Here is a 23,934-nt window from a genome sequence, read left to right as displayed (position 1 = left end):
CTTAGACAGTCAGTAATGCCTCAGTGTCGGGGTGGAATGCTAATGTTGTTCCAGCTCTTGATCAATGGCCTGAGGATATGAACAGCCGGCTCTCTTGGTCACACTCAACCTTGTTTTACTGCTTTTGTTTTACTTTTGTTAACTCTTAATGAAACTGTCTCATTTTTCTTTAACTGCAGAGCAAGTGTTTTTTTTCCTTGTTGTCGGTGCATCGTATAGAAGACATTATTTTTTACAAAATGATGGTGTCTTGTGGCCCCATCTGTGTGTATATCTAATTAAAAGCAACCAACCGCCATTATTTCAACGGTTTCACTCTTGGTTTATAGGACTATAAAAGGTTCTATAAAACGTAAACAACTTGTTGCATTGAGGCACTCATTCTCCTTTATACAGATTCAGTAGAAGACAACATTTTAATTTTGTGTAAGGTTTGTTTTGGAGATTTGTTCAGTTTGGCTGTTGTTAACTGCAAATTTGTAACAGAAGTATTGACGAGCTGACCGCAGGGACAACCATCAACACCACACCACACTTTTTTCATTACTCACATTATGTAGGACATTTTAAATAAACACAGTAACAATATAAATAAAAACTAAAACAGATAAAGTGTACTGTGTTGGTGAAATTGGGAGATGTTTTTGTTAATGTTGAAATGTATTTTGCATTGGAAGTAGTTTCTCTCTGGCCCTGCTAAAACAAGGACTGGTAATATATTCAGCAGCTTATGCGTTATCCAACTCAACCTGCTTGTTTTGTGATGCTGCTGCTCACCTTTTGAAAGGGGTACAATGTTTATAGAATTGTTCTAAGATTTTATTTGAACTAAATCATAAACCCACCTCTGACACAGACAGATGAGGTGCATAAAAAACCCTTACCGAAGAAGGTTCTAAGGTCCAGTCCACAGGAAGCTTTTTTGTTTTTAATCCTATTCCCCGAGCACTCTTTAAAAAACTGTATCTATCTTCCCCTGCTGCACTACTACAATCCATTACGCATTCCGTGCACTAAGCAGTATAGAGTGCAACTTCTTTTGACAGGTGATCTCTTTACAATTTTCTTCTGTTGAGTGTGTGGGTGAGGCAGGTCCCTCAGACAGAGCACAGTAAAAATTCTCGCTCCGTTCTGCAGCAGAGATCACTTCACTCTCAAAACTGGAGGTCCATTCGGGTCTTGTCGAGTACTGGTCCAAATGGGCGTGTTGGATCGTGTTTCACAGATCAATGTAGCACATTCTCCAGTCCTCAACATACAAACATAAAAAATCCTGTTATGCACAATTAAGGTAAGCACTGGCCTTGTCTCCTGTAGCCATGTAAACAAAGAAGATGACGCTGTATACTCTGATTTTAAAACAGAGGATGTCTTGGTTTTCCTTTTCCACAAAAAAAACCACCATAAACTCAGATTGTGCATATTTATTGGTGACATACTGTATTTGTTTTCAGTGATTAAAATCTGTTTGCATGTGGATTAAAGGACAAAATAGATAAAGCTGCATTAGTAAAAAAATACCTGTGTACAAGTGGAAAAAGCCCAATAAACTCCTATTTGTAACTTGTGTTTCTATAATGTTTAAATCTCAAATCAACTCAAACTATAGGTGCTTGCTTTGGTATTTTCATTCAAATAATCTTAGCATTAATGGGGGATTCATTTAGAAATCTATGCAATAAGCAACATCACGGCAATGGTGTGGAAGACTGAAGCTAGTAACATGTTTTATTCTGAGGATAAAAAAGTGCCAAACAACATTAGCTGTGGTGAACGAGATGATGCAGAGAAATGCAGCTGAGGCTTATATCAAAAAGAAGTCGTCTGCCTTTAAACTAAACAGGTAATTAAAAAAAAAGAATTGCTGTACATTAGACCTTGCATTTGTTGATTAATTCCCTAAACACAGGTCATGCAATATGAAACCTAGGATTGGATGCATGCACAGCCCAAAGTGTAATATCTTTAAAATTAAAATCGGGTTATAATTCATCTTGTTTAATCCTTACAACCCTGCAAATATCACTTAAACATATCAGCCATAGATTTACACGAGGTCACTACTCCAACAGAGGAAGACATTGGCTCCAGCTGATCGCATCACTTCAGTTTCAGGACTTGCACAGTAAAACATTTTTCAGATTACATCAGTTGACACTTCACAAGAAGTAGTTCAAAGTTCAGTTACACAGATTAAAACTGATTTCTCCTCCTCATATGCTACATAGTGTTGTGCAGTATGACGTGCTGGAACACGCAAACTACAGCTGTCTGAGCAAATGTATCCATATCTCTGCATTCATCTATTTAACTATTTCATTTCTATTTCAATAACCATCAAGATGGAATAAACCAAATGTTTTTAGTGTGTAACCTGTTGTGTGTGATCATTTTTTGCCCACAGATGAATTCAATTCAAATTCAAAAATACTTTATTTATCCCAGAGGGAAATTAAATGTTGATGTAGCTCAATTAAACCAAGGAGTTATTATAGATGCTGATGGCTGTGGGCAGGAAAGATTTCCTGTAGTGGTCCGTTTTGCATCCAAACTGAAGAAGCCTTTGACTGAAGAGACTCTGTTTTCTGATAACAGTCTCATGGAGAGGATGTTCAGGGTTGTCCATAATTCTCTTGATTTTATGCAAAATCCTTCTTTGCATTGTTGTCTCCAGAGGTTCCACAGTCGTCCCCAGAACAGAACCAGCCTTCCTCATCAGGTTGTTGAGTCTTTTTAGGTCCCTGGTTCTGATGCTGCTGCCCCAACAGATGACGCAAGAGGAAATGACGCTCTCAACAACAGACTTGTAGAAGATCTGCAACATCTTGTTGCAAACCTTGAAGGACCTTAGCTTCCTCAAGAAGTACAGTCTGCTCTGTCCTTTCTTGTAGATTGCTTCACTGTTGTGTCTCCAGTCTAGTCTGTTGTCCACATGAACACCAAGGTATTTATATTCCTCAACCACCTCCACTTCTTCTCCCATGATGGAAACAGGGTTTGATCTGACCTTGTTTCTCCTGAAATCTACAATCATCTCCTTTGTTTTGTTAACATTCAAGATAAGATGATTGTTCCCACACCATGCCACAAAGCGGTCCACCAACTCTCTGTACTCAGCTTCTTGTCCATCTCTGATACACCCGACAACTGCAGAGTCATCTGAATATTTCTGTAGATGACAGGAGTCTGACTTGTACTGGAAGTCTGAAGTGTACAGAGTGAAAAGGAATGGTGAGAGTACAGTCCCCTGTGGTGCTCCTGTGCTGCTGATCACCTGGTTAGACACACAATTCTTCAGTCTGACAAACTGTGGTCTGTTTGTCAGGTAGTCATTAATCCAGGTGATTGTTGAGGCCTCAACCTGAGTCTTCTGGAGTTTCAGACTAAGCAGATCAGGCTGGATTGTGTTAAATGCACTGGAGAAATCAAAGAACATGATCCTCACAGTGCTGCCTGCTTTATCCAGATGACAGTGGGTTTGTTGAAGCAGGTTAATGATAGCGTCTTCAACTCCATGGCGATAAGCAAAATGCAGGGGGTCCTGATATGTGCTGGTTTGCTTACACAGGTGGGTCAACAGGAGTCTCTCCAGGACCTTCATGATGTGGGATGTCAGGGCAACAGGTCTGTAGTCATTGATGTCTGAAGGGTGAGTTTTCTTTGGTACCAGAACCAGACAGGATGTCTTCCACAACAGTGGTACCTTCTCTTGGGTCAAGCTAAGGTTGAAAAGGTGTTGCAGAATCCCACAGAGCTGCTCTGCACAGGCCTTCAGGACTCGGGGGCTGACACCATCTGGACCTGCAGCCTTGTTCCGGTTCAGTCTCTCCAACTGCCTCTTCACCTGACGTCTAGAAACAGAAAAGTGGGAGGGGGAGGCAAAGGGGACAGCAGCATCTCCTGATTGGGTTGATGACAAACTAGTGGAAGCAGAAGAATCCATGACTGAGGTGGAGGTGGAGATGTTACAGGAAAGCTGTGGGTCAGAGGAGGATGGGATGTCTCTTTGGCTGGGAACAGGAGGGGAGGATGGTGAGCTTGTTCCTGAACTGAATCTGTTGAAGAATGTGTTCAGCTCATTTGCTCTGTCCAGACTTCCATCCATCCGATCCTCCCTCTGCTTGAGGCCTGTGATCTTCTTCATTCCTGACCACACATCTCTGATATTGTTCCTCTGCAGTTTACTCTCAAGCTTCTTTCTATACACCTCCTTGCGCTCTCTGATCTTGACTTTGAGCTGCTTCTGTATACTCCTCAGTAACTCCCTGTCTCGCTCCCTAAAGGCTCTTTTTTTCCTGTTCAATAGTTCCTTTAGCTCACTGGTGATCCAGGGTTTGTTATTAGGGAAGCATCTCACTGTTCTGGTGGGGATGGTGTTGTCCACACAGAAGTTTATATAGTCAGTCACACACTCAGTCATGGCATTAATGTCCTCTCCATGTGGCTTACAAAGAGAAATCCAATTGGTTGCATCAAAACAACCCTGTAAGGCTTCTTCAGCTTCCTGTGACCACTTTCTAACAGTCCTTTTTGTGACAGGTAGTCTCTGGACAAGGGGTTTATATGCTGAACAGAGGAAAACAAGGTTGTGATCTGATTTTCCCAGGGGAGGTCTTGATTTGGAAATGTATGAATCCTTGACATTTGTGTAAAACAAATCCAATGTCTTGTTTTCTCTGGTAGAGCAGCTGACAAACTGTTGAAAAGTTGGCAGTGTAGCAGAGAGTGAGGCATGATTAAAATCACCAGATATTGCCACAAAAGAATTGGGGTGTTGAGTCTGTATCTTAGCAACAACGGAACTGATGACATCACATGCAGTGTCGGCAACAGCTGAGGGTGGAATGTAAACAGCCACCAAAACAACACTGGTGAACTCTCTTGGCAAATAATATGGACGAAAACTTACTGCCAATAGTTCAATGTCAGGACTGCAGATACGACTCTTCACAGTTACATGTCCTGGGTGACACCATCTGTTGTTGCCAATCCACCCCCTTTCTTTTTCCTGCTACTCTTTAAATCTCGATCTGCTCGTACAGTCAGGAAGCCCGGCAGAGAGACGCTGGAGTCGGGGATATGATCCTGCAGCCATGTCTCAGTAAAACACATAATGCTACATTCCCGATATTCTTGCTGAGTCCTTATCAAGGCTAAAAGTTCATCCAACTTGTTAGCTAACGATCTTACATTTTCCATGATGCAGGATGGCAGAGATGGTTTGAACTTCTTCTTTCTTTCTCTCCTCTTTGCTCCTGCTCTGCAGCCACGACGCCTCCTTTTCAATTCCAGTGGGATTTCTGGCTTCAGTTGTCGAATTATTTCTGCTTTTCCAATGTTATTCAGCTGCTCCCTGTTGTAAACCACCTTGTTGCTATGGTGATGCATCATGACAAAAGAGTAAAATATACAAAAGTATTGGGAAAAATTAATCCAGCTGTACAGCATCCAAGGTAGGAAGGAACAGTTGTCCAAAAAATGCAATTTCTTCCAAGAAAAAACAGGAATGAAATTTAGAAAAAAAGAAAAATCTCAATGTGAGGTACAGAGCTACTCCAACATGCTGCCACCCTCAGCAGCGCATTCTAGAACAAGAATACAACAATTAGCCAGCAAAGGCCCAGTGACAGATCTCACAAAAAATATCTAATTTCACACAAGGTAGCTTCAGCAGCCAGGAAAAAATATAATGTTGCATTTCATTGTCCCGTTTCCTTAGTTTCTTTTTATGTCTAAAAGAAAGAAACAAAAAAAAAAAACAGCTATGTGACAAAATCTGGTCTGAATCATATTCATTTGCAGTCCATGACACAAGTGAGGATAGTTGATGTGCAGTGCAGCTGTCTGCGCCAAGGTCAAAACAAAAGTTATCACAGGTACTCTCCTCTGACTTTCTGCAGTGCAAAGTTATCCGTTACTGTCCTCGGAAGATAGGCCACACTTTTTGCCTTTTTCACTCGTTTATGGCTGTCTTCTGTGGAATGTTGCTGCATAGTTCTATATGTCTGTAAACACACATCTGTAACTGTTCTAATGCAGTTGCATTTGTTGAATATACTTCCTGATCATCACAAGACTATATTTAGGGTTAATTAAAAAACTTCATACTATTCTTAACTATCCATAACGTAATACACAGACTCTAAGCAACTGTTGTAAAGCAGGACTACAAGGAGACAGAATGACCAAGCATATGATAAAGTATTGACCAAATCTAACGAAAACTCTGTATCAGAGTACTCAAAAATGGAAAAATTTTAAGACCTCCTTACTAAATGGTATTACTCATGACAGTTAAGTGACCTACATGTATAAAAAGGAAATTGTCGGGGTACTGCTTTAATGAATCTATAAATCACCTTTGTAAGGTGGAAGACATGTCATTAATCACCCTGTTCAGGCAAGATCATTTAGGGAAACATGTCGATGAGTGTAAGAATAGACTTCCTATGTCCAGTTGCATGATGAAGTATTATAATCTGGCACAAAAACATACAGTGCAGCACTGACAATATAATCTGATAGGCCTGTTTGAATGTTTGAATTCTACATTCCTCTGCAAAGGAATGACTGGTAGTTGCTACTTCTGCAAATGTGGCTGTACTGTGGAGCAGGATGACAGCGATGAACTTTTTCCATATTTCAGAGGAAAGACCTTGCTGCTGCCTTCTATAGTGTGCTGACTCTAATGTCTCCCCCCACAGATGGCGTGGGCTGGGGGATTTTTTTAAAGTTCTCCTTCTTCTTCTTCTTCTTCTTCTTCTTCTTCGAGTGAGAGGTGTGTGAGAGGAAGAGCGGAGCGAAAGAGAGAGAAAAAGTGTTTTTTTGTCATCTTTATTCTCTATTCTTGGTTTTCTTTGTTTCAATGTTTCATTAGTTGTGTCTTTCTGAGTATTTTGTCTTGTGTGTTGTGAGTTTAGTTTAGTTTTTCTTTTTGTTGCGTTTGTTGGGCGTGCTTCCCAGCACTGCTGGGAAGCCGCAATGGCGGCGGGCGGCTTCTCCGCGCTGTCCAGGCAGCACGGCATCAGGGTAGGCCTAGGTGCCGGCTCCCTGTGCAGCGTGGAGGACGTGGCGCTGGCCGTGGGGCAGGTGATCGGGCACAGCTCTGTTAAGTTTGCTGCCCGCATGAACAAAGCTGTTGTCTTGTTTGTGGCGAAGGTGGAGCAGGTTAAACTGCTAGTGGAGACGGGAGTCACAGTTAATGGGATCTTCGAGCCGGTGATGCCGCTGACGCAGCCGGCGTCGAAGATCGTTCTGTCAAACGTGCCCCCGTTTATTAGTGACGAGTTCCTAGTTAAGGAACTCTCCAGGCACGGGAAGGTGGTTTCCCCACTGAGAAAGGTGCTGTCGGGCTGTAAGTCCCCACTGCTAACGCATGTGGTGTCTCACCGCAGACAGCTACACATGATGAACGATAAATCAGGGGAGTTAAATCTGAGATTTATTGTGTGTGTGGAGGGGTTCGATTATACTTTGTTCGCCACCTCCTCCACAATGAAGTGCTTTGGCTGTGGCATGGAGGGCCACCTTATTAAAGCCTGTCCCAGCCGCGCCGCTCCGGCGGGCTCCAGCGGAGCCGCGGCTGCCGACCAGCCCGCTCCTGGTGCCGCGGGGCGGGGGGCTGATGCTCCCGCCTCCGGCTCTGGTGGAGCCGCGGCGGCCGGCCAGCCCGCTCCTGGTGCCGCAGGGCGGGAGGGTCCTGCCCCCGGCTCTGATGGAGCCGCGGCTGGGCGTCCGGGGGGGCAGACACAGAGCCAGCGGGGGGTGAGCCGCGAGGGGGAAAGGGAGGAGGGTGAAGTTAGAGGCAAGGTAAGTGAAACGGGTAAGGTGTGTGAGACAGGTAAGGTAAGTGCAACAGGTGAGATAAGTGAGACAGGTACAATAAGTGAACCAGGTAAGGTAAGTGAGACAGGTAAGGTGTGTGAGACAGGTAGCCTAAGGTATGTGCAACAGGTGAGATAAGTGAGACAGGTACAATAAGTGAACCAGGTAAGGTGTGTGAGGCAGGTAAGGTGTGTGAGACAGGTGAGGTTGCAGGTGAGGTGAGTGTCCTCCCTGCAGCGTGTCCAGGTGCTTTAGCTGCTGAAGCTGGACTCATGGAGACCTGTGAGTCTGGGGAGAACGTTGTTTCTGTAAAACGTCGCAGCAAGCGCAAAAATGTGGTGAAGGTTGTGGGGGGCTGTAAAACCGGCCGGCTGGAGGCTGGAGCGAGCGACGCAGGCAGCAGCGACAGCGAGGGCAGTGTGTCTGACTGCAGCGAGCTGTCTCTCAGTCAGACAACCATCAGTCGGGAGGGTGACCTGTATCCCGCTGAGGTGTTCCAGACCTTCCTGCACCAGACTAAGGGCATGAAGGGCCTGCGGCTAGAGCAGCGTTTTCCAGATCTGCTAAAGTTTTACGTCTCAGCGAGACACCTTATTCAGCACAAGGCTTCCTCAGGTCTCACTGATCGGGAAATTTACAGACTAAGGAAACACATGATCAAAGTGAGAAGTCAAATCGGACTTTAATGATGAGGGTTTTAGAACTGGTTTTACTTCTCCATTTTACTGTCTTTGGTTTTAACACCTCCTTTACCATGAACATTTTAAAAATGGGGACGTTAAACGTCAACGGAGCCAGGGAGGCCAGAAAAGGGCTCTGGTTTTTGATACAGCACGGAGAAAAAATATAGATGTGATGTTTTTACAAGAAATCCACAGCAATGCCAGCAACGAGGCAGACTGGAACAGGGAGTGGGAAGGTGAAGTGTTTTTAAGCCATCACAGCACTCAGAGTGCAGGAGTAGGCTTCATCTTCTCCAGAACATTTACTCCGTTGTCTCTGGAGGTCGAGCACATTGTACCAGGGAGGTACAAGCAAAGTTTGAACACCACACACTGTTTTTTGTAAATATATATGCTCCGACCAATGGTCCAGGGAGGGAGAGCTTTTTTAATCAGGTCAACGACAGACTGAACTGCTGTGGCTCGGAGGATTTTTTATTCTTGGGGGGGGTTTTTAACTGTACTGGAGACGCGGTTTTAGACCGTAACCATGCGGAGCCTCATCCAGCCTCCCAGCTCGCTCTGAGGCGGCTGATCTGCTCCCACGGCCTGGTGGATGTGTGGAGAAGGACGCACACAGACTGCAGGCAGTACACATGGTCCCACCTGACAGACAATAGGATCTCCTCGGCCAGGCTTGATCGCTTTTATTGTTTTAAACATCATTTTAATGTTTTTAAGGGCTGTACGATCATGCCAGTCGGTTTTACTGACCACTCTTTGGTTTTATGTCATGTTGTTCTAAAGAATGTTTTACCCAGGAGTGGCATTTTAATTCAGCGCTGACGTTCGATAAAGGTTTTAAAGAAGCTTTAAGTTATTTTTGGGCCATTTTTAGACTTAGGAAGGGTGATTTTACGTGTCTCAGGCAGTGGTGGGACCATGGTAAGACTGAGATAAAACTCTTGTGCCAGCAGTACACTCTCAATGTTACACGGGATGCCTGTCGATCTATACAGGACCTGGAGACTGCGATCGTGGAACTGGAGACAGTTGCCACTTCCACAGGAAATCGAGGCTGTATTGAAGTCCTCAAATCTAAAAAGATGGCTCTGGCCAACCTGCTGGACACAAAGGTGCAGGGTGCACTGGTCCGATCCCGGTTCCTAAACATCTCCGAGATGGATGCTCCCTCTAGCTACTTCTTCGGCCTGGAGAAGAAGCGAGGTCAGGCCAAGGTAATCCACTCTCTGCTCTCCGACACAGGGCAGGAACTCACTGACACCGCAGACATCAGACAGCGAGCTGTGGATTTTTACGCATCCCTCTATGCGAGTGCATACGAGGAGAATGATGCACTGTTTGAGGAGTTCTGTGGTGAGCTGCCTCAGGTCTCTGAGGAGACCAGCGCACAGCTGGAGCAGCCCTTACAGCTTTTGGAGCTGCAGGCTGCTCTGCAGGGCATGCAGGGACGGAGGGCTCCCGGCATCGACGGTCTGACTGTCGAGTTTTATAAGGCCTTCTGGCACATTTTAGCACCCGACGTTTTAGCTGTTTTTAACGAGAGCTTGGCTTCGGGTTCCCTGCCACTGTCGTGTCGCAGGGCTGCTGTCACCCTCCTGCCAAAGAAAGGCAACCTTCAGGAGATAAAGAACTGGCGCCCTGTGTCGCTCCTATGTACAGATTATAAAATCCTGTCCAAGGCCTTGGCGAACAGGCTGAGGAATGCTATGGAGCAGGTCATCCACCGGGATCAGACCTATTGTGTACCTGGCAGGTCTATGGTAGACAATGTCTCCCTAATTCGAGATGTTTTGGAGGTTTCCAGCTCATTGGGCATTGATACTGGTCTCATTTCGTTAGACCAGGAAAAGGCTTTTGACCGCGTTGAACACAACTTCCTCTGGAAAACCATGGAGAGGTTTGGGTTCAGCGCAGGTTTTATAGCCAAGATCTGGGTGTTGTACTGTAACATTGAGAGTATGCTGAAGTTCAACGGCAGTCTGTGTGCTCCTTTCAGGGTGCATAGAGGCATCCGGCAAGGCTGTGCTCTGTCTGGGATGCTCTATGCACTCTCCCTGGAGCCCCAACTCTGTAGGATTCGCACACGCATAGATGGCCTGCTTTTATCTGGTTTTAAACAGAACATTGTGTTGTCTGCCAACGCAGATGACGTCATCGTTCTGATCAGATCCCAGAGAGAGGTTGATCTTTTAGTTGAACTAGCCACCTCCTTTAACACTCTGTCTGCAGCGAGGGTGAACTGGAGGAAGAGTGAAGCCCTTGCTGTGGGCAGATGGTGTGATGGCCTCCCAGTTCTCCCTCAGCACCTGCAATGGAGCAGAGAGGGGCTGAAGTACCTTGGCGTCTTCCTCGGGTGTGAGGAGATGACCAGGAGAAACTGGGAGGGCGTCACAGAAAAGGTTGAAGGCAAACTACAAAAATGGAAATGGCTGCTCCCCCAGATGTCCTACAGGGGTAGAGTGCTGGTGCTGAACAACCTGGTGGCATCTCTGCTGTGGCACCGCCTGGCCTGCGTGGACCCCCCGTCAGGTTTGCTGGCTCAGGTCCAAGCAAAACTTGTCGATTTCTTTTGGGATGGTCGGCATTGGGTGCCACAGGGGGTGCTGTTTTTACCGAGAGAGGAAGGGGGCCAGGGCCCCATCCACCTGGCCAGCAGGGCCTCCACTTTCAGGCTTCAGTTTGTCCAAAGGTTTTTAACAGGTCCGGCGGACTTGGTGTGGAGAGAAATGGCCGGCTGCATTTTTAAACGTGCGGGTGACCTGGGCCTGGATGCTGCTCTGTTTTTAACCGATTGCACTTTATTAAAATTAAACAGGTTGCCTCCTTTTTATCACAGTGTTTTTAAGTCATGGGTCCTTTTTAAACTTGACTCACGACAAAGCTCTGCCTCCCTGTTCTGGCTGCTGCAGGAGCCACTGGTGCACGGGGCCCGTCTGGACGTGTCCAGCGGAGCTACGCCTGGACTGGGAACAGCACTGTGCAGGAGAAAAGTTCTGGTGTTCCAGCAGCTGGTGGACACTGCGGGGCCGGCTCTGACGGACTCGCAGGCTGTGGGCTCTCTCCTCGGCATCAGGTCCGCCAGGGTGGCAGAGCGGGTACTGGAGCTCTGGAGGCGGAGGCTCTCTGGCAAGGAGAGAGGCCTCCTCTTGGACTACGGCAGAGGGGCGGAGCCGGACCCTGGGGACCCATTTCCAGGGGTCCATGTGAGTCCCCAGCTTGGGGAACTCGACCCCGGGAGCCTCGGCTTCTGTACGGCTGGAAGGAGGACTCTCTACTACCTCTGTGTTAAAATGCTCAACAGGAGGGGGCTCTGTGACAGGGAGCCCACTGTGTGGACCGGTAGGTTGGGAGCCGATGGAGCTGGTCCACAGTGGCGAGTTCTCTACAAACCTCCCATAAAAAAACGAACTGCCAACCTCCAGTGGAGAATTTTACATGGTGCCATCGCCTCCAATGCTTTTATCTCTGTTTTAAACCCGGCTGTGTCTAACCAGTGCCCTTTCTGTCTCCTTTTAGCGAGTGTCAGAGACTCAAAGTGCTCTTCACTCTTTTAACTACCGTGTTTAACCTATTTAATGAGTCTTTTAGCTCACACGTTTTATCTGTGGCGCAGGATATAAAAAAACAGGTAACGGAAGTTTCAGCTTTTAAATTTTATCTTAGGTGAAGCTAAGTTGGCTATTTATGTTTCCAGAAAGAACAAAGTGACGGACAAAGTGGGTCAGGAGGCGGTCTCCGTGTGGTGCTGCAACCTCAGGTGCAGACTGAGGCTGGAGTTTAGCTTTTACAAACTCACAGACGATCTCCAACGTTTTAAAAGCATCTGGTGTTTTAATGATATTCTTTGTTCCATTGATGATGATAATGAACTGCAGTTTGCATTTTTTCTTGAACACTAATTTATCCTGTTTTACAGATTGACACAGTGTGATGTACTATGTTAAAATGTGAATAAGTGTTTTTGTAAAAATCAAAATCAAAAATCTTCTTCTTCTTCTGCTGGTGAGAGGAGTGTGAGTGGAAGAGCTGAGAGGCTAAGTGTAAAAGTGGTTTTTCTACCCTTTATTCGCTATCCTTGTTTTCTCTGGTAAATGTTTCATTAGTTGTGTTAGTTCTGCATACTTTGTGTAGTGTTGTGAGGTTATTTTCGGGTTTGTTTGGTGCGCTTCCTGGCCGCAATGGCGTCAGGCGGCTTCTCCATGCTGTCCCGGAAGCACGGCATCAGGGTTGGTGCCGGCTCTCCGTGCAGCGTGGAGGAGGTGGCGCTGGCCGTGGGAAAGGTTATCGGGCACGGGTCGGTAAAGTCCGCTGCCCGTATGAACAGTGCGGTGGTTTTGTTTGTGGCGAAGGTGGAGCAGGTGCACAGCCTGGTAGAGGCGGGCATTACCCGACATCCCAAGTCTCCCGGAACTTCCGGGAGTCTCCCTGATATTGATAGTTAATCACGGATGCCCGCGAGTCGGATAAAATATCCCGGATTTTAGACTATGCGAGGGACTGTTTTTTTTTTTTTTTTTTTTCAATGCGAGTGAGAGCGTGCAGGCAATACAATAACTCGTGCACCATGCGCGTTTCGACTGCGCAGGCAATAGAGAGAGAGAGAGAGAGAGGGGTGTGGGTCGTTGGGAGAGGTTGCTTGTGAAACCTGTGCGTATCTGTCCAAAGCGATGCTCTGCTCAGGGCGACTGCTTGTCTAACTATCTATATCCAGCCTGTCTAAGCCTTTAAAAAAATCCCCAATTTAATATAGGGCCGGGCGCGGGGGGGGGGGGGGGTTCGATAAGCATCTCCCTGAAACGAGTTTTTGGAACTTGGGATGCCTGCATTACGGTTAATGGGCAGTTTGAGCCGGTGATGCCGCTAACGCAGCCGGTTACTAAGGTCACCCTGTCCAACGTGCCTCCTTTTATAAGCGACGAGTTCCTCATTAAAGAACTGTCGAAGCACGGTAAGGTGGTGTCTCCCATCAGGAAGGTGCTGTCGGGCTGCAAGTCCCCGCTGCTGAGACACGTGGTGTCTCACCGCATGCAGCTCTTCATGATCCTCAACAACCGGAGGAGTTTGACTACCGCTTCCGAGTCCGCGTGGATGAATTTGAATATGTTCAGTTTGCATCGTCGTCCACTGTTAAGTGTTTTGGTTGTGGTGAGGAGGGACACTTAATTAAGGCCTGTCCCGGCTGCGCTGCTCCGGCGGCCATTAACGCCGCTGAGCCGGCTGCGGGGCCGGCTGCTCCCGCGGGGTCGTGGGCGGCGGTCGCTGCTGGCAGAGCCGGTGCAGCAGAGAAGGAGGGAGACACAGGAGCTACAGGGCAGCGGCAGGCTGATGAGGTGCAGAGCCAGGCTGCAGAGAGCACTGAGGTGACCGGTGAGAGGGAGGAGGTGGGAGGAGAAGCAGGGGAGGTGAGAGATAACACCTCAGGTAAATCAGCAGGTACCTGGTGGAGGATGTGGGTGTACCAGGTGCCAAGGGTGTGTCAGGTGAAGGTTCTGGAGAGGTGAGTGGAGCATGTAAAGTGGGAAGTAAGTTAGGTGGACCGGGTGAGGTGGAAGAGGCAGGTGAGCCTGTAGGTGTGCTGGATGGAGCAGGTAAGGCGACGGGGGGGGGGGGGGGGCTGTGCAGAGAGTCTGAGGTCGCTGGGGGCCTGTGTGAAGTGAGTAAGGAGGGAGAGGCAAGTGAGGTGACTGGTGAGGCGGGTGAGCTGTGTGCGAGGAGCAGAGCAGCTGAGGCTGAAGAGATGGAGGCCTGTGAGGCTGTAGGTGGTTCTGCTCCTGGTAAACTGTGCAGTAAGAGGAGAAAGATGACGACTGTGGTGGTTGGTGGCAAGGCTGGACGCCTGGCAGGCAGGCTGGGTGCTGCAGGGAGCAGAGCGGCTGTGTCTGACAGCAGTGTGATGTCCCACAGCCAGCAGGCTGCTCCAGTGTATCCTGCTGAAGAATTAAAGTCCTTTCTGCGGCAGACCAAAGGGATGAAGGGTCTGATGTTCGAACAGCACTTCCCTGACCTGCTGGGTTTCTAAAGTTCTGCCAAGTATACTGTGAAGCACAGAGCCGAGTCGGACCTGACAGACCAAGAACTGTTCAGGCTGAAGAAACACATGAGCAAAGTCAGGAAACAACTCGGCTTTTAATGTTGTACTCACAGCTTCTATCTCTGGGTTTCTCATTGTCTGTTCTTGTTCTGTTTTTCCACTTCTCTTTCACCATGGCTGGGTTTAAAGATCCACTTCCATCATTATTTCATTTACAAATATACATATTACTGTGGTCACCACTATGATTGAATGCATTGTGTATCGTTTCTGTCAAAAATATCGTCCTTGTCTCCTTGTTTCAAGCTGTTTTGTGTGAGCTAGAATTGGCCTGTGTGGCAAACGACTGGCTTTTCTGGGTTTCCTCATGAAAATCCGCGACGTGACAATAAGGCACCTCTGATTGGTTTCTAAAAAAAAAAAAACACGTCACGGGGCACACCCCCTAGACCCCAGCTGAGCTGTGCCACTGCCAGCCCGCAGCGCGCTATGTTTGAACTGTGCCCGGAGTTTCTTGCTGCACTGCAACGATTGGCAATCATTGCTGTGAATTTGTGAAAGTTGGCGGATAAAATCATGTCTTCGCACCGCCTTACTCGCGCGAGTATTGCCGCGGGTGTAAATTGAATTTACTCGCCTTATTCGCGCGAGTGAAAAACGAGCGAATAGCTCAAGGGGCAATCCATTTCATTCTCTCATCAACCATGACTGATATATGTACCATCGCGTCCTTGTACCTGCTGTGGCAGTCCGAGATTCGTCTGACCCAGACACGACGGCGTGTGCGTTTCAGTGACATCATCCAGAGGTGCACTCAGCTCGGAGAATTTCACCGCCTTCTCCAGGAGTTCCGTCTGGATGACGGCCGCTTCCAGCGGTATTTCAGGCTCACCAGGACCCAGTTTGATGACCTGCTCGGGAGGATCGGTGCCGTGATCTCTCGGCAGGACACCAACTACAGGCGCTCCGCAGCTGAAATGGAGCTACGGTGCCGTGATCACCTGAAATCGGTGCCGTGATTTCAGGTTTTTTTTAAATTTTATTTAGTCAGGGACCATATGCAAAGTATATTAATTACAAAGTAAAGAGATGACCTCCACCAGATTGGAGCAGAGAGTGGGGAGGGGAGCTGGTGCTGAGCCATAACACCACCCGCAGTGGTGGAGTAGGTTTCCTGTTCTCCAGAGGCTTTACTCCAACTCATCTGGATGTTCAGCATGTTGTGGTGGGGAGGTGCCTCCTGGTCAAAGCTCACTTTGAGCATTTTAAGGTGGTTTTTATCAACATCTACGCTCCGAACAACGGTGCAGAGAGAAAACACTTCTTTGAGAACATGAACGACATTTTAAATAGCTGCAGCGAGGAGGATTTTTTATTCGTGGGGGGGGATTTTAACTGTACTGTTAATGAAGTTTTAGACCGCAACCATGCAGAGCCTCATCCAGCATCCCAGCGCGCCTTGAGGCAGCTGGGCTCCTCCCATGGCCTGGTGGACGTGTGGAGGAGGATGCACACGGGCTGCCGACAGTACACCTGGTCCCACGTCTGTGAGAACAGAATCTCCTCAGCTAGACTCGATCGGTTTTATATTTTTAAGCATTGAGTTGGTGTTTTAAAAAATTGTACGATTTTACCTGTTGGTTTTACTGATCACTCTTTGGTTTTGTCAGGTTTTTATAAAAAATATTTTACCAAAAAGCGCCCATTGGCATTTTAACTCGGTTTTAGCTGTCGACAGATCCTTCAGGGAGGCTTTTAGTTTCTTCTGGAGTGATTTTAGACAGAGGAAACACAAGTTTGTCAGTTTGAGGCAGTGGTGGGACCATGGGAAAGTTCAAATTAAACTCTTATGTCAACAGCACACGCTCAATGTCACACGTGACATCACCAGATCTGTCAGGGATCTGGAGACTGATATTGTGGATCTCGAGTGTGCAAGTGAGTCCACAGGAAATCGAGGATATATTGAAATCCTCAAGACTAAAAAGATGGCTTTGGCCAACCTGCTGGACACTAAAGGACAGGGTGCGCAGGTTCGGGCTGGAGAAGAAAAAAGGGCAGAGCAGACAGATCCACTCCCTGCTCTCTGAGACGGGGCGGGTGCTGACGGAGCCCAGCCAAATCAGAGACAGGGCCGTTGAGTTTTATGCCTCACTGTATCAGAGTGATTTTAAAGAAAATGAAGTGCTGATGGACGAAGTCTGTGCTGGCCTTCCTCAGCTGTCTGAGGAGCTCAACTCCCTGCTGGACAGGCCTCTGGCTCCTCAGGAGCTGCTGGCAGCTCTGCAGAGCATGCAGGGGAGGAAAGCTCCGGGCATCGACGGGCTCACGGCTGAGTTTTACAAAGCTTTCTGGGATATCTTAGCCCACGATATTTTAGATGTTTTTAATGAAAGCCTGATGTCTGGGTCACTACCAGTATCGTGCCGGAGAGCCGTCATCACCCTCTTGCCTAAGAAAGGCAACTTGCAGGACGTGAGGAACTGGCGTCCTGTCTCTCTGCTCTGCACAGATTATAAGCTCCTGTCCAAGGTCTTAGCCAATAGGCTGAGAGGAGCCATGGAGCAGGCTCTCCACCGGGACCAGACGTACTGTGTGCCCGGCAGGTCTATGGTAGATAATATCTACCTCATTCGGGACGTTTTGGAGGTCTCCAGTCCATTAGGCTTAAACACTGGATTGATCTCACTGGATCAAGAAAAGGCTTTTGACCGCGTTGAACACGACTTCCTCTGGAAGGTCATGGGGAGGTTTGGGTTCAGCGGTGGTTTCATAGCCAAGATCAAGGTGTTGTACAGTGACATTGAGAGTGTGCTGAAGGTTAACGGTGGCCTGTGTGCTCCTTTTAGGGTGCATAGAGGCGCCCTGTCTGGGATGCTCTATGCGCTCTCCCTGGAACCCCTCCTACACATGATACGTTCGTCTGTCCGAGGCCTGTTTTTACCTGATTTTAACAGCAGCGTGGTTTTATCGGCTTACGCCAACGATATCGTTGTTTTTATTAAGGACCAACAGGATGTGTGTGTTTTAGACTCCATCATTACTAACTTTTCTGTTGTGTCTTCTGCGAGGGTGAACTGGAGGAAGAGCGAAGCCCTGGCTGTTGGCGAGTGGCATGAAGGCCTCCCTGTTCTCCCCCAAAGCCTGACCTGGAAAAGGGACGGCTTTAAATATCTGGGTGTTCACTTAGGGAGCAACAACACTGAAAATAAGAATTGGGATGCTGTTTTAGAACAGGTGGAAAACAAACTAGCTAAGTGGCGGTGGCTCCGCTCACAAATGTCCTTCAGGGGGAGGGTCCTGGTTTTGAATAACCTGGTGGCCTCCTTATTGTGGCACCGGTTGGCCTGTCTGGACCCTCCACCGAGACTGCTAGCCCAGATTCAGGCCAAGATGGTCACCTTTTTCTGGGAAAAGTTTCATTGGGTGCCTCAATCTGTGTTGTTTTTATCCAGAGACGAGGGGGGCCAGGGCCTGGTCCACCTGGCCAGTAAGACAGCCACCTTCAGACTCCGGTTCTTTCAGCGGTATCTGACTGGACCGGAGGATCTGGTGTGGAGGGACGTGGCCAGCTGCATACTCAAGCGTGTTAACAACCTGGGGCTGGATGCTGCTCTGTTTTTTACTGATTTTAATTCTCTAAAGTTAAGTGGGTTGCCTCCTTTTTATCGTGGTGCTTTTAAGTCCTGGGCGCTGTTCAAAGCTCAAAGAAGTGAAAAGTGTGACTCTCTGTACTGGCTGTTAAAGGAGCCTCTGATCTGTGGTGCCAGGCTGGACGTCTGCTGCAGTGCTGTGCCCGGTCTGCAGGGGGCGCTGTGCAGGTCAAAGGTCGTCTGCCTGCATCAGCTGGTGAGTGCTGCTGGACCGGCGCTCGCGGACAGCCGAGCTCTGGGCTCCGTTCTGGGGGTGCGCTCCCTCCGCCTGATGGAGAGGTGCCTGGAGCTGTGGAGGGGGAGGCTGACGGAGAAAGACAGAAGCCTTCTCCTCGACTACGGCAGGGGAGAGGCGGAACCTGACCCCAGAGACCTGTACCCCGACATTCGCCTGCGGCCTGGGTTGGCAGAGCTGAGCGGGCCTCTACTAACGTCCTGCAGCGAGGTGAAACTGAGCCTGCACACGGCCGATAAGAAGGCACTGTACATGTCCTGCGTTAAAGCCATCCACCAGAAGGGCCTGTACGCCAGAGCAGAGTGTGTGTGGACCGGGAGGCTGGGTGGGCTGAGCCCACAATGGAGGATCTTGTACAAGCCTCCTCTGAAAAAGAGAACAGGAGATCTCCAGTGTAGAATTTTACATGGCGCCATCGCGACCAACGCCTTTTTGTCTGTGTTCAATCGAAGTGTTATTAATGTGTGTCCTTTCTGTAACCTGCCCGAAACCCTCTTCCACGTTTTCACTGAGTGCAGCAGATTAACAAGTTTCTTTAATGTTCTAACTCGTGTTTTTGGTTTGTTTGATGTTCTTTTTACTGCACCCATCTTCATTTGTGGAGTTAGATACTGCAAGACACGAAAGGTACAGTGTCAACTCCCTCATTTTTTAGTTGGAGAAGCAAAACTGTCCATATATTTGACTCGCAGGGACAAACTGCAGGGAGTGCTGACCCTTGATGCAGAGACTCTGTGGAAATACCACGTTAAGGCCAGATTGAAACTGGAGTTTTGTTTCCACAGGATCACCGGGAACCTACACGTTTTTGTACAGCAGTGGGCCTATAAAGAGCTTTTGTGCCGAGTAGCTCACGGAGAATTATTATTTGCATCCTTTTTGAATTAAGTTGTTACCTGCGCTGTCGTTGAAAATGTTATGTTCAGTAATTAAATGTAAATAAAGTTGTGTTTAAAAATAAAAAAAAATCTTCTTCTTCTTCCTCTTCCATGACAACTAAATTGAATAAACGTCTCTGATTGACAGCAGGTAAAACCAGGCACTTACAGGCTGCTGTGAGCTGTCACCCGTAGATAGTGTGACTTACCTGAAAGGAAAATATACCTGGCAGATATCAGCTGCACTTGTGGACTTTCTTGTTTGAAATGGCATGCTTTTCAAAAGCCTTTAAAATAGATCAAAAACAGCAGAACAGCAGCAACACTGTCAAGTACCATTAAACTGCAAGTAAGACTTGGGTTGGATCAGAGTGGCAGGCATTCAACTCACTGAGCCAAGTTTCTGAGCTGTTTTGAAAGATATTAATTATAAAAGGCTCCACTAAAATATAGATAACAAGTGGAGAAAGACTTTTGAAGAGTTGGTAAAGCAAAAGTGTAAAACTAAAACGGTTAAGTTACAGAAGCTTCTTGGAGTCTGTATTTCTGATGGTATTCAGGCTGGCGAGCAGTTCTTCTCTTTGTACAGTCCCTCTTACTTATCGATAGCTTGATGTGAATATGTTTTCCTGTTTGTGTAAAAGAGGTAAAAGGAGGATCTGTTAGAAAAATTCCAACAGCTGCATCCTTTCTTTATGGGGTTTGCATGTTCTTCCTGTGCCTGCATTGGTTTTCTCTGGGTTTCTTCCATCAGTCCGTGCGAGGTTAACTGTTGATAATAAATTGACTGAGTTTGAGAGCGCACTGTTGTTTGTCTCCGTGTTTGCTGGTGAATTTTCCAGGGTATACTGAGCCTCTCACCCTCAGAGCTGGGAGACGCTCCAGGCCCTTTTTCATACATAACTCTGTTTTGCAAGATAAATTTTGTTCCAAATAATCCGTCCTTCAATAAAATCAACAGAAGAGAAAGCCATCAGTGTGCATTAAACACAGCGATTCCACTACCAACTTGTTTCATCATACCGAGCCTTCAGGCACATCCTCAAAACTGGGTTCTCATAACAGTTTCCAGTTATAGAAATGCCAAGAATCTCCTGCTTTGAAGTGCTTTTGTTTGGGGGGGGGGCTTTTATGCCTTTAATGGACAGGACAGTTGAAGAGAGACAGGAAAGCAGGGGGCAGAGAGAGGGGGAATGACATGCAGCAAAGGGCCATCTGATGCGGGACTCGAACCGGGGCCAGCTGCAGCGAGGACTGTAGCCTCTTTACGTGGGGTGCCTGCTTAACCCACTACGCCACCGGCAGCCCCTTGAAGTGCTTTTGTGATCTGGAAATCCTGCCTTGATTTTCAAGACATTCTCTGATGCTGTTCTGGTTAGGAAACTACACTGGCTTGCAGTACTCACTCCCCTGAAATTTTTCCTAATTTGCTGCCTTTCAACCTGGACCTTGACTTTAAACAAGGACTGTAAATATATTCAGCAGTTATGCGTTATCCAATTCAACCTGCTTGTTTTGTGATGCTGCTCTCCTTTTAAATGAGGTAAAATGTTTATAGAATTGTTCTAAGATTTTATTTGAATTTAATTTGCGCCCCTTTTACCTACCCCGTGTGTTTCCTCAGCTCTTCATTGCAGTTGTTTATATCCAACCCCAGAGCTCACGCCCCCTCTGCTTGTAAAACTGTGTATGACGTAGTACAAAAACTGCAGTCTGTCTCCCATGGCGCTGGGTGTCACTGGGTGACTTCAACCATGTTTCCCTCAAGAAGTCTGTCACCAACTTTCACCAATATGCAAGCTGTCCCACAAGGCGGGTTAAGACTCTTTATCTTTGCTATGGGTCAGTAAAGGAGGCATATAAATCACTCCCGTTACCTCCTCTGGGCCTCGGAGACCACAACTATGTCTACCTCATGCCCACATATGGAACTGTTCTGAAGAGGGAAAAGGTCTCTATAAATTACATTAAAAACTGGACAGAAGAGTCTGTCCAGTGTCTGCAGGCCTTTTTCGACTGTACTAACTGGGATATGTTTATAGAGGCATGTGGGGGAGACTTAGATGAATTAGCTGACGTAACATGTTCTTATGCCGCTTTCTGCAGAGACATGATCATACCATGTAAAAGGTTAAAAATATATTCTAATAACAAGCCATGGGTTACAAAATCTGTCAAATCCAACATACAAACTAAGAAGCTTGCCTTCAAACAAGGGACTGCCTCTGAATTGTATACAGCCACGAAATTTTAACAATTTAAATTTTAAGGGCAAAACAGACTATAAAATCCATCCATTTTCTATACCCGGTTAATCCATTGTTCAGGTCGCGGGGGGGCTGGAGCCTATCCCAGCGGTCATCAGGCAACATCCTGGACAAGCCGACAGTCCATCACAGGACCACACAGAGACAAACAACCACTCACAAGGACAATTTTAGAGACACCAATGAACCTAACATGCATGTTTTTGGACAGTGGAAGCTGGAGTACCCAGAAAGAACCCACACATACACAGGGAGAACATGCAAACTCCACACAGATAGGCCCCAGCTGGGAGTTGAACCTGGAACCCTCTTGCTGTGAGGTGATGGTGCTAACCACCACACCACCGTGCAGCCCTTGGACTATAAAATAATTCTGGAAAAATAAAATGGCTGCAAACAAATTTGGCTCAGCCTGGTCAAGTATGAAAGCTATTGCAGGCATCAGTAATTCATAAAATATAAGCACTTTAGATGGTTTCCATGCAGATTCTGACCTTGCAAATGCTTTGAACCATTTTCGTTCCCAATTTGACACTTATGAGTTTAGTAGAGAAATACAGGAACTGAGTCATAAATTTGCTGACCAGAACCACTTCACAATTGAAGAGGAAAATATGCAAAAGGTATTTTCTTCCATAAAATTAAATAAAAGCTGTGGATGTGACAATATTTGTGGTAGACTGCTTAGGTTGTGTTCTAGAGAACTTTGTCCACTTTTTCATTACTTTTTCAATAAGTCCTTATAAAATCAGCATGTCCCAAAATGTTGGAAGGATGCAGTAGTTGTTCCAGTTCCCTAGTTAAACTGCCCCAAAATACTCAATGATTTTAGGCCTATTGCACTGACATCTCTTCTGATGAAAACTTTTGAAAAACTAGTGAGACAGGGAATCTTAAAGAAGACAGAGTCTGATATTGACCCGTTACAGTTTGCCTTTTGGCATAGAGGTGTCGAGGATGCCACAGTCACTTTGATGAACATGCTTCTCAAACATCTGGAAGGAAAAGGAACACATGCTCAGCTTCTATTTATAGATTTCTTTTCTGCTTTTAACGCAATTCAACCCCACATCTCGACAGAAAGACCTTTAGATTATTGAATTACTGAATTTGATTTCATAAAAAATTTTAACTAATAGGGCACAAAGAGTGCGAGTCAATGGAGCACTGTCTGACCAGATCTGTTCCTCCACTGGCTCCCCTCTGGGCTGTGTTCTGTCCTCTCTCCTTTTCATCCTGTACACGATGTGCCGCAGCAGCAGGGAAGACAGATTTATTTGGAAGTATGCAGATGATTCAGTCATTGTAAGCCTGCTACAAGGAAATGAAACAGGTCATGGCCCAGTTGCCCAGGATTGTGTAGACTGGTGTGAAAGGTCATTTCTACAGATGAATATCTCAAAAACAAAAGATATGCATATTGACTTTAGGAAACTTCCCAGAGCTAAGGAACTCACCATCACAAAGGGTCAGACAGTGGAGTGTGTAGAAAACTATAAATATCTTGGGACCACCATCGACAATAAGCTAAACTTTGAGGCAAACTGTGAAGCTGTGTACAAGACGGGGACCCAGCGTTTATATTGTCTGAGGAAACTGTCCTCTTTTCATATTGACAGTATAACTAATGCTAACCATGTTTTATCTCTACTTCATTGTATCTGTTATATCCTTTAGCCTGGTGTCTTGGTTCAGCAACCTATCCCTAAAAAATAAGAACTCCCTGAACCAAATTGTGAGGTGGGCCAGTAAGCTGATTGGAGAGCCACAGTTGAACCCAGAATTCCTACATATTAACCCATTGACGCCGGATGTTGCGTAGCGCAACATTGCCCCTAACGCCGGTTGTTGCGTAGCGCAACATTGTCCCTAACGCCGGTTGTTGCGTAGCGCAACATTGTTCCTAACGCCGGTTGTTGCGTAGCACAACATTGTTCATTTATCATTATTTTCAAGACGCATGCAGCATGTAATGCACAATAATTGGTTCAAATACACATGAGGTGGGTGTTTTCCATTAGCCTGTTCTGCAATAGTGCGTTTGTAGCTAATTTGACAGCTCGGCTACAATGGCTGCGGTTAACGAGACATACTGTGACAGCGATGGAAGTGATGTGGAGTTGGAAGGGAATGATCAACAGAATTTATTAGAGGAAGTGAGGCAGTCCGCTGGATTTCGCACCCGACGTCAACAAAAGTTTACTCGTACACCGGGGCTGAAGGTGCCAATATCTGAAGATGCAAGTCCTTTAGATGTGTTCTCGCATATTTTCACTGATGAAGTTTGGGATATGTTGGTGACACAGACAAACTTATATGCGGATCAGGCGCGCGGCCACACACCATCCAACTCTAAGTGG

This window comes from Odontesthes bonariensis, chromosome 23 (assembly GCF_027942865.1).
Source record: "Odontesthes bonariensis isolate fOdoBon6 chromosome 23, fOdoBon6.hap1, whole genome shotgun sequence".
NCBI lineage: Eukaryota > Metazoa > Chordata > Actinopteri > Atheriniformes > Atherinopsidae > Odontesthes > Odontesthes bonariensis.
The sequence above is the reverse complement of the archived record's forward strand: the minus strand, read 5'-3'. Positions refer to the sequence as shown.